The sequence below is a fragment of the Lepus europaeus genome, chromosome 18, assembly GCF_033115175.1.
Source record: "Lepus europaeus isolate LE1 chromosome 18, mLepTim1.pri, whole genome shotgun sequence".
In the NCBI taxonomy this organism is placed as follows: Eukaryota; Metazoa; Chordata; class Mammalia; order Lagomorpha; family Leporidae; genus Lepus; species Lepus europaeus.
The window spans coordinates 22,967,233-22,977,665 of record NC_084844.1 but is presented as its reverse complement, the minus strand read 5'-3'; positions in this window follow the sequence as shown (position 1 = coordinate 22,977,665).

Sequence of the window (10,433 nt, the reverse complement as noted above, 5' to 3'; positions counted from 1 at the left end):
ACCGCGGTGGCTGGGCCTCATTACAATTCCTTTCCATGGTGGAAGGGCGGGGGCGGCTTCTTCCCCGAGCATTTCTGGTCAGAAGGTTCCGTCTGGATCAGCTAAGAGAAAGGAAGGGCACGCGGTGGGGACGACCGCGGGCCGAGGGGCTCCGCCATCGCCACAGCTCAGAACCGCACGCCTAAGGAACCCTTCCGTATCTGTGCCCAGACTCCCCGCACGTCCACGCCTGGCGTGGGAGGGGGCGAGACCCCTCGTGCCCGGGGCCATTCCGGATCCTGACGGCGAACAGCACTGCTTCCCGGGCGCAGGTGAGCGGCCCGGCCTCCGGCTCTAGGCAGATCAGACTGATTTCCATGCCCCTGGACCCCTCCCCTCCTCCAGGGGTTCGTATCAGATCAGCAGCTCCTAGCGCAGCTGGCACCAACCGGTGCCCTCCAGGGTGGCAGAGACCTGCATCCCCTAGCCGGATGGACCCTGGAGGGAGCTCCATTTCCAAGATGGGTTTTGCCAAGAACTTTACACAAAACCCAAAAGCTACTCTCAGAAGCAGGCCAAGACGAGAGCTGAATGGTTTTCAATGGCATTTATTACACTTTCGTAAAAGTCCAAATGCAATTCTATAAAAGAAAAAATCATTACGCAAAGACAAAAGCAGCAAGCCCTATCGGGATTGCATACCTGCAAGGAGTGGAATTCCCCGGGAAGGACCCTGGGAGTGAGGGGGCTGCGCCAGGGCGGCCCCAAGCCCAGAAGCTGCGCTCAGAGTGCGCGTCTACAAAGGACCCGGAAGGAGAACCGGAGCGCCCAGCGCCAAGGACCACCCGGGCTGGGGCCTCCTGCTTTTCTGTGCAGACAGAAGTGCACCGGGGGCTGTGCCAAGCCCTGCACAGTCATGGCCGCCTGCAGGCTCAGGGAGAGCCCCGAGCATCAGCCCGGTGTTGGCCTCGTGGTACAGACAAGGAGACTGCGGCTCGGCCAAGGCTGGGGAAAGGCAGTGCTGGAATTCCAGCCCAGCTCCGTCTCACTCCTTACTCAGCCGCCTCTGAGAAAGGCAGGCCCTAGACAGAGGGCCTTCCTCACCCGCATCCTACAGAAAGCGGCCAGCAGGAGGCAGCGCCACCAGGAAGTCTTTAGAATCGCCATCAGCAGGGCCCTGTGCCCAGCACTGGCTGTGGTTTTATGGCGTCGTGTTCACAACAGCTCAGGGAGGTGATTAATTTTTTTAAAAGACTTATTTATGTGAAAGGCAGAATTACAGAGAGATAGAAAACGAGCTTCCATCCCCTGGTTCACTCTCCATGTGGCCACAGTGGCCAAGGCTGAGCCAGGATGAAGCCAGGAGCCAGGAGCTTCATCTGGGTTTCCTACGTGGGTGCCGGGGCCCAAGGACTTGGGCCATCTTCTGCTGCTTTCCCAGGCCATAACAGGGAGCTGGACTGGAAATGGAGCAGCAGGGACTCGAACTGGTGCCCATATGGGGCGCTGGCCCCAAAGGAGGTCATTCTTATGCCCCACCCCCCCAATTTCACAGGTGGAGGAACCCAGGCTCAGAGAGGTACAGTGACCGGCTCACACCACACAGCTGCCCTTGCGACCCCTGCAGCCCTAGTGCCCTCCTCACCTGTCCCAGGTGGAGCTCAGCACCCCCTGAGTGCCTGTTTCCCACATGAGGAAGTGAGTCTCCCACAGAATCAAGTCCTCAGCATTGCTACCAATGGTGGGACGCCCATGGGTCAGGCTGTGGAGGTGGCAGAAGATGCAGAGAGCTCAGCCCAGCCCCCTCCGAACTCTGGTCACCCCACCCCCAAGTCCGGCTGAATTGCACTTAGAACCACACTGCACAGGTTGACCAAAAACCTGTTGTGGGGGGGAGGGGGGAGCTTGCACCACAGGGAGGGGAGGGGAGGCATATTAGAGTCGTCTCCCCAGGTACATGCAGTCGGGTTGGCTGGGAGCCCTGTCAAAGTGCAGATCTGGGGCAGGGGTCTGGGCTGGGACCCAAGGGTCCGCATTTCCCACAAGCTCCTGCCTGGTGCCCTGGCTGCTGTGCTGTAGGCCACACTTGGAGTCCTGAGGGTGAGAGAAGGGGGATGCACAGCGAGGGCCATCAGGGAGGTGCTTTGTCTCAAGTGGCACAGGAAAGGCACACACGGCTTGTTTGTGGATGGAAGGAAAGCCCCCGAAAGGTGGCCAGAGGTGATGGCCTCTGAGGCGGGAGCAAGGGAGATGGGTGGGTGAAAGCGAACTTGATTAACTGCACCAGGGCACCTCAAACAGATTAGTGGGAACGTAGAATTAAGTGATTACAGGGACACATGTGAGACCTGGGACATCTGCAGCCCACATCAGAGGGTCTGGGCTGGAGTCCCTGCCCCTACTCCTCTTAATGCCCACCCCGGAGGGCCTTGCCATCCCAGTGGGAGACCGTATGGGGTTCCACAATCTTGGCATCTGTCTCTATCTTCTCTCTGCTGAAAACTTTTTTTAAGGAAGATTTTTATTTATTTGAGAGGCACAATTACAGAGAGAGAAGCAGAGAGAGAAGTCTTCCGTCCACTGATTCGACCCCCAGGAGGCCCCAATGGCTGGAGCTGGGCCAATCCGAAGCCAAGAGCCAGTAGCTTCTTCCGAGTCTCCCACGCAGGTGCGGGGGTGTGGTGGAATGAGAAGGCCATGCCAAGATGGCCACAATCAACAAAAACTGCCTGGCAACAGGCTGTGATTGGTTAGGGCATAGACTGCCCCTTGATTGGATTGGCTGTCTTGGCTATTTAAACTGCTGTACCAACTGAAATAAATGAGTCTGTGGGTTGCTTGCCTCTGGCCCGCTTTCACCTGACTCCCAGGGTCTGTGTGGTGACTCCGCACCTCTTGCCCCCACCACGCTCCTCCTCTCAGAACAAATCAATCTCAACATCTGGCGTGCCAACGTGACTGAGAGAGAGCGTGTCAGACTCGGCGAGGTCCCCCCTTGATTTCAGCAAGTAGGCCCCTTGGTGTTTTGTGTGCTGTTCGGTTCTGTGAGGGTGAGCACAGAACTCCCTCCTACGCCCCCTTCCTTGTCCTTGTCCTCGGTCGAAGTGACCCCAGGTTAGCACACACCGCCCAGAAGCATAACGCCGCTTCTCGGCTCCTCCTTTTACTTTCGGTTTGCCTGGCAAATTTACATAAGGGACTGATCATCCCAGAATTCAGAACCAAGTCATCGTCCTTCACTAGAGAGAGGTGATGCTCCAGAGACACTATGTGGGCATACGGCCTTGAGACCCCTGGAAGTCCCCCACGAAGCACAGGACATACTTAGGATCTGATACACCACTGTCTGTTCGTCTAAGGTAGGGAACCCCTGCATGATGCCATCAGCTGCTGAGGTGCTAGGAATTTGCTTTGTTATGGCAGCAGTGCTGTGCGTGTCTTTCCTTTGGCTAGAGCTGGCGTGGCGCACTGCTCTTAAACACTCAAACATGGGAAAGATACCCCCTCTCAAAAGCGCACACATATTTCCAAACACAATGAATCTGTGAGTGATAAGAGCCTGCCACTCCAGGTCCCTGTCTCACAGACAACAGTTGATGACTTAGGGAGAGAGAGCTCTGACAGCGAAAATGACATGACAGCAGACAACGCAGAATGCCTAGTCAGCCACCCCCCAAATACCCGAGGCATGAACTTAGGCGACCTGGAGGTGATAATCCATGCAAAGTCATCCCATCCGCACCCAGTGAGGATGCCCACACTTGTGGCAGTCCCCGGGCACCCCAGGCTCTCAGGGCAGCTACTAGACCCCATCCCACCCGTATGTTTGCCATTAATGTTGGAGCAGACGCAGAATTCAGGCGCTGGATTCCAACGCCTATATAAAGGCTTCTGCTAACCAAGGGCCAAGGATATGCTTGTGTCTTTCCAGAGAATGCAGGACAGCCCATTGTGTACCAGCCAGAAACATCAAGCCTGCAACTAACAGTCAACCAAAACCAGCTGACCAAGACTGAGAGCCCGCCTTGTTAGCGGATGCACCTGCCCTATCATCCTACCCTGAGGAACTGCCCACAGCCACATCCGCTACTGCTTTATGCCCCACTAGCTCCAGTCAGCCACTCGAACGGCCCACAGCCTGCGTGCGGTCATGCCATTCCTGATTCCCATTGTTCCTCATTCCCATCTGAGCAAGCACTCCCGTAGTCTCCCATTTTGAGGGCAGGTTAGTCAACGATGGGTAAGATCCCCTGGGGGACAACCTAATACAGGCACAGCTGTGTACAGAGACCACATGGAAACAGCATCAACAATGGGATGGCCAAGAATCATGCCTCCTGTTACTCAAAATAAACAAAAAGGAGGAAATGTGGCGGAATAAGGCCATGCCAAGATGGCCACTAGCAACGAAAACTGCCTGGCAACAGGCTGTGATTGGTTAGGGCATAGACTGCCCCTTGACTGGATTGGCTGCCTTGGTTATTTAAACTGCTGTACCAACTGAAATAAAAGAGTCTGCAGGTTGCCCGCCTCTGGCCAGCTTTCACCGTGCTCCTGAGGTCCGTGTGCTTACTCCGCGCCTCTTGCCCTCACCGTGCTCCTCCTCTCAGAACGAATCCACAGCAACATGGGGGCCCTAGGACTTGGGCCATCTTCTACTGCATTCCCAGGCCATAGCAGAGAGCTGGATCGAAAGAGGGGCAGCCGGGACTAGAACTGGCGCCCATAGGGGATGAGGCGCCGCAGACGGCGGCTTCACCTGCTGGCCACAGCGCCGGCCTAAAGACTGATGATGATGACTATTATTATTTTAAATGCTCGTTTCAACAAACTTTTTGAAGTCCGTCCTATACTCTTCCACTGTTTTTTTTTTTTTTTCTAATCTTTAAAAACCATTTTTATATACTATCTTTTCAGGGAAAAACTTGTTCTAAATAAATAAAGTCCTCTGGGGGCTCCAGAGCGGGAAGAGCAGAGAAAGCGCCCCGCCAGCCTGCCTCCTGCGGGCCCCGCAGCTGCAGAGACCCCCACGCCCCGTGCTCAGAAGGTGCACGGGCTCGGGTGCGGAAGGAGGGACCTGCTGCCGGGGCCAGCGAGACCCAGGGAGACAGGAGAGGACAGACGGGTTCCGATGGCTGTGGAGCGGCCGGGAGGAGACGGCGGGCGGCCCTGGCAACTGGGGGTGCCCGCGCCCGGTGCAGGACAAAGAGCGTCAAGCCGGGGGCCACTCTACCCGCGAGATCAAGCCGCCGGCCCCCTCCAAGCTTGCGGGTGACCCGGGAGCGCAGGGAAGAGCTGCGGTGATTGGTCCAGACGCCTGTCAGTCTGGCAGGAGACCCAGCTCTGTCTCAAACCCCGTGAAGGGTGGCGTTGCCGGCTTTGTCCACTTCCGCGAGCACAGCCAGGTGCTGTGGGGGCAGCCGGGGAAAGTAGGGTCAGGGCCAAACCCGATGGCCACGGAGGGACTGCGGGCTCCCGGGGGTCCTCTAGGAGGGTGACTGTGGCCCCTCAGTGCGGCTACTGCTTCCCCCCGGGGGGCCAAGACCCGCGCGGCTCTCACATCGTGGGAAAGAGTGGAGCCCCACCTCCCTTCACATTTCTAGAATGTGCTTGTCTGAAAGACCGAGAGGAGAGGTCTGGGGGAAAAAAACAACTCGAAGTTAGGGTCAAAGGAAACCCGCCACGGCCGCCACCACGCCGCGCGCACCCTGCGCCCCGGAGCGCACAAAAGTGCGGGGGCCGGGGGAGGAGGCGGCGCGGCGAGGAACGCCCTCGCAGAACCCTTGGAGTCCGAGGTCGCCGGCGTCCTCGATGGAGAGGACCCCAGGAGAGACCCGGATCAAAGTGATGGCTTGGGCATCCTGGTGCGCCCCGTTCCCTGGCTCCTGCAGCCACCCATCAGCTTGGCGACCGGCTGTCCCATGGCACGCTCTGGGCTGCGGAGGCGAAGAACTCCGCGGGCTCCGGTTCTCCAAGCCCTGCACCCCAGGGAGGGCCCAGCCGGCTTCATCCATGTTAAGTCCGGGAAGCGCCCCCCCAGTCAGCAGGAACTGGGAGTCGCCTGGGCCACTGGCCTCTCCCGGACGCTGGGGACATCCAGCAGCTGCAAGCTGCCTGTGCAGAGCCCTGGAGGTGCTAGAAAACCGGAGTCTCAGACTCCTCACCCTCCCACGAAGAGTTCCCCGCGTGGGCTGCTCCGTGTTCCAAATCTAAGGCAATTCAGCACAGTGCCCCAGTCGGATCTGAGCTCTCCCTCCTCTGATTGCCATGTGGATGGGGGGCACTAGACGGAAGTAGAGCCCCAAAGGACTCCCCTTCTGCAGGAGCAGCTGTGTGGGACAGACAGGGCTCACTGATCCTCTCTCAGCTGGGAGAATACTCCAGCCCTCAGCACGTCTCCGACCAGTTCACTAGTGTGGGTGGGGCCGCGGGGAGCAGCAAGCGCTCCCTTTCCTTCGCAGGTGGTGCCTTGGTGCTAGGCAAATCCTGAGGATAACCAGTGCTGCTGTACCATTCACCGACGAGCCAAGCACCCGGCGGCAGTGCCCTGGTCCCCAACAGTGGTGTCTGAAAACACAGTTTAGGCCAGAAGAGAGATCCCTGGGCCAGAGATGGGTGTGTGTGTGTGTGTGTGTGTGTGTGTGAAGGTCCAGATACTGGAACCCAGCAGAAGAACAGGGGTATGGAGGAAACCAGGAGGCCGGAGGCCAGGCAGGAAAAGGGAGAGGAGCCCAGAGCCTTTGTTGTGTGTGTTTCCGCCTTTGCATTAAAAAAAAAAAAGTGGAAAAGGCAAATCAACCCCAGGCTGCAGAGGATCAGAAGGGGACTCTGGTTATCCCCCCCATGGGCTCAGCCCAGCCAGGGCCACAGCCCTCCTGTTGGGCTCCCTCCACTGAGGCAAGGCCCTGTAGCTGGTCTCCCTGCCTCTACCTCTCCCTTACCCAGGGCGTCCTCCTCATGGCTCTGTTCGCCTTCCTAAAGCACAGCACAGCGGCTGCTCCTCCCCAGCTCATGAGTCTTCAGTGGTTCCCTGCTGCCCGGGGATTGAGATCATTCAGGAGCCTTAAGGAACAGCCTGCACCTGCTGCGGCAGGTTCAGCTCCCAGGTTCTACAGCCAACGGTCCTTGCCCATGCATGCCCAGATCTTTCTATTTTCTTTCCCATAATTTAAATAATGTGTTTATTTATTTATTTATTTTCCATCCACTGATTCATTCGCCAAATCCCTGCAACAGCTGGGATTGTAGACTAGTTCTCTCCAGTCGCCTGCGAGAACTGGAGGGTGGGCTGCAGATCTGGCTCGCCAGGAAAGCCCCCTCAGCCTGGCCCAGTGCCTGGCCATGGCAGGAATGTGTCCCAAGTGGACTGACACAGAAAGAGTTCGACTACAGCCTGAGACTAGTAGAAGAGGAAGGCGAGCACAGCCAGTTAAGAGGCTGGAGAGGCTGGCACCGCGACTCACTAGGCTAATCCTCCGCCTTGTGGCGCCGGCACACCGGGTTCTAGTCCCGGTCGGGGCACCGATCCTGTCCCGGTTGCTCCTCTTCCAGGCCAGCTCTCTGCTGTGGCCAGGGAGTGCAGTGGAGGATGGCCCAAGTGCTTGGGCCCTGCACCCCATGGGAGACCAGGAGAAGCACCTGGCTCCTGGCTTTGGATCAGCGCGGTGCGCCGGCCGCGGCAGCCATTGGAGGGTGAACCAACGGCAAGGGAAGACCTTTCTCTCTCTCTCTCTCACTGTCCACTCTGCCTGTCTAAAAAAAAATAATAATAATAAAAAAAGAGGCTGGGAAGTTCGGGGGAAGAAGAGAGAGAAGTCACTACGTCCAGAATTTCATTCCCCACAGTGTGGTGTCCAGAGCTAGGATGGGAAATTGACAGCCAGAGCCCATCTAGGCTGATTCTATGTTAGCACTGGGAAGGAAGGGGCTGGGGCACAGAATAGTGCTGGGGAGAGCAGCCGTGTCTTAAGCACTTTCATTATCTATTTCTGGGGGTGGGGTGGGTGGGATCTCTTAGAGCACCCTTCCCCATGAATGTGACATTCCGCAAGCTGGGAACACCTTCAGTAAACAGACAAGAGGCGTCACCTGCCCTGTGTGGTCCCAAGCCTGGATCTTGGGGGTGGGCATTTATTTCTTCACTTGACAAATGTGAGCCAGAAAACACACCAGGCAGACAAAATAGATCCATCCATGTCATCGTGAAGCTTCTGGTCTAGAGTGAGGCCAACACACATGTGCAAACACACCCACCCAGGGAGAGAGTAGGCGAGAAGGCCTGATTCCCTTTCTCTCCCCCTGCCCCTTTCTCTAAGGTAGAGAGACACACAGACACAAAGAGAGATCTTCCATCTGCTGATTCATTCCCCAAATGCCTGCAACAGCCAGGACTGGATCAGGCTGAAGCCAGGAGCACAGAACTCCATCTGGTGTCCCACGTGGGTGACAGAGACCCAAGCAGTTGAGCCACCACCTGCTGCCTCACAGGGTGTGTTTTAGCAGGACGCGGATCAGAGGTGGAGTAGGGACTCTGGGAGGGGCTTGAAGCAGGCACTCTGAGAGGGGCATCCCAAGTGGCGACGACCACCATGCCAAATGCCAACCCAGAGGGGCTGCTTTAGAAGGGAGGTGGGCACCCTTCTCCAAAGAAGTGACTATTGGAGCCAAGCAAGGGTTCTTCAAGGTGGTGGCCTGGGACACCCTTGTGCTGGGCCTTGGTGACCTCAGCTCTGCTCATTTCATTCTAAAATGGTGGAGCTTTAGTTGAAATCCTCACGTGAACAACCACCAATTCGCTGACTGCACAGAGCTGGAGTGAGCGGAAGGTTTGTGGTTCCTGAGAACCACGAGTCTCTCCCAGCTCTCAGCATCTCCACGCCAGCCAGACATGCCCGCGCGGCACAATTCTGGACAGACGGAACTTCAGGCAGGTGGCCCAGGGAGGGGAGACTGAACCTATTCACGAGCCAGCTTCTTCCCACCTCCCTCCCCTGCAGAAGCTGGGGCGCCCTGGGGCAGAGGGATTAGCACTGGACTTGGCACCATAGAGCTTGAAATCCAAATATCTGGGCATCAGCTCCGCTCGAGAGCTGTGTAAGTGTGGACAGGTAACATCACGTCTCTGAGCTCCCTATGTAAACTTAGTTAATGATAATCCCTGCTTGTGGCTCAAAGTACCAAACTCACCCGCAGGCCCCTCTGCAGAGCCCCCAGACCGCGCACCCAGCTTTCCCTGGCTTTTTTGTGGACATCCCACAGGCACCTCGAACCCGCACACTGCCAAAGCTGGACTGATGAGCTTTGCCTCTGACCTGGACTCCTCACCTGCTCTCTCTGTCTGTGACCATCCCCCAGTCACCCCAAACACCTCCCCCTCTCTCACTGGCCACCTTCCTCTGTCCCTAAGAGCTCTCCATTCTGACCGCCTCCCTTCCTGTCCCGCTGCTGTGGCCCAAGGCAGACCCTTGTGCTCACGTGGGGGTACTGCAGCTGTCTCCTGGAGAGGCCTCCGATCGACGCCCCAAATGGCAACCCAGGCACCTTTGCCACAGCTGCTCACGCTGCATCAGCTTCTGCACGCCAGCTTGGGAACAAACCCAAACTCCTCAACACAACTCAAGGCCCACACCTGCTAGTGCCTCCAGGCCACTGCCTCAAAAACACATTTTACTTGTGAGGTATCAAGACCAGGACACGTGTGTCCCCTCTCCCTTGAACACTTTGTCCACCTGTCCACCCAGGTTAACTCATGCCAAGCTTCTGGACTCTGTTCAAGCCTCCTCTCCTGCAGGCAGCCCTTCCTCGACACCCCAGGTGAAGGGAGGGACCCCGGTTCTGGATTGCCATGGCACCCAGCGTGGCCCGCACCAGAGTTCGTTGTACTGCAACAAAATTGCCTTTGGCTTCCGCTCAGACTTGTGCCTGCTACAGAGAAGGTGCTTAATAAATGTTCATTCTATGAAAAAAGCATAGGAATGAGGGGTCGGTGTGATGGCAATGCAGGTTAAGCTGCTGCCTGCAGTGCCAACATCCTGTATAGGCACCGGTTCGAGTCCCGGCTGTTCCCCTTCCAGTCCAGCTCCCCGCTAACATGCCTGGGAAAGGAGAAGATGACTCAAGTGCTTAGGTGCCTGTACCCATGTAGGAGACCTGGAGGAAGCTTCTGGGCTACGGTCATTTGGGGAGTGAACCAGCACATGGAAGACCTCTCTCTCTGCCTCTCCCTCTCTCTCTGTAACTCTGCCTTTCAAATAAATAATCTTTAAAGCACCCATGTGCGTGCACACACGCAGTGGAACGCATGACTGATTCCAACCGAAGGCAGGGGAAGAGCGCTGTGCTGGGAGGTACCCATCAGGTTCTCGTCAACTTTGCTACCACTCCCTGGGAAGCCTAGGTCAGCTACTGGATCAGGCCGGGCCCGCCCTGTTCCTGGTCTTCATACCTCGCTCTGT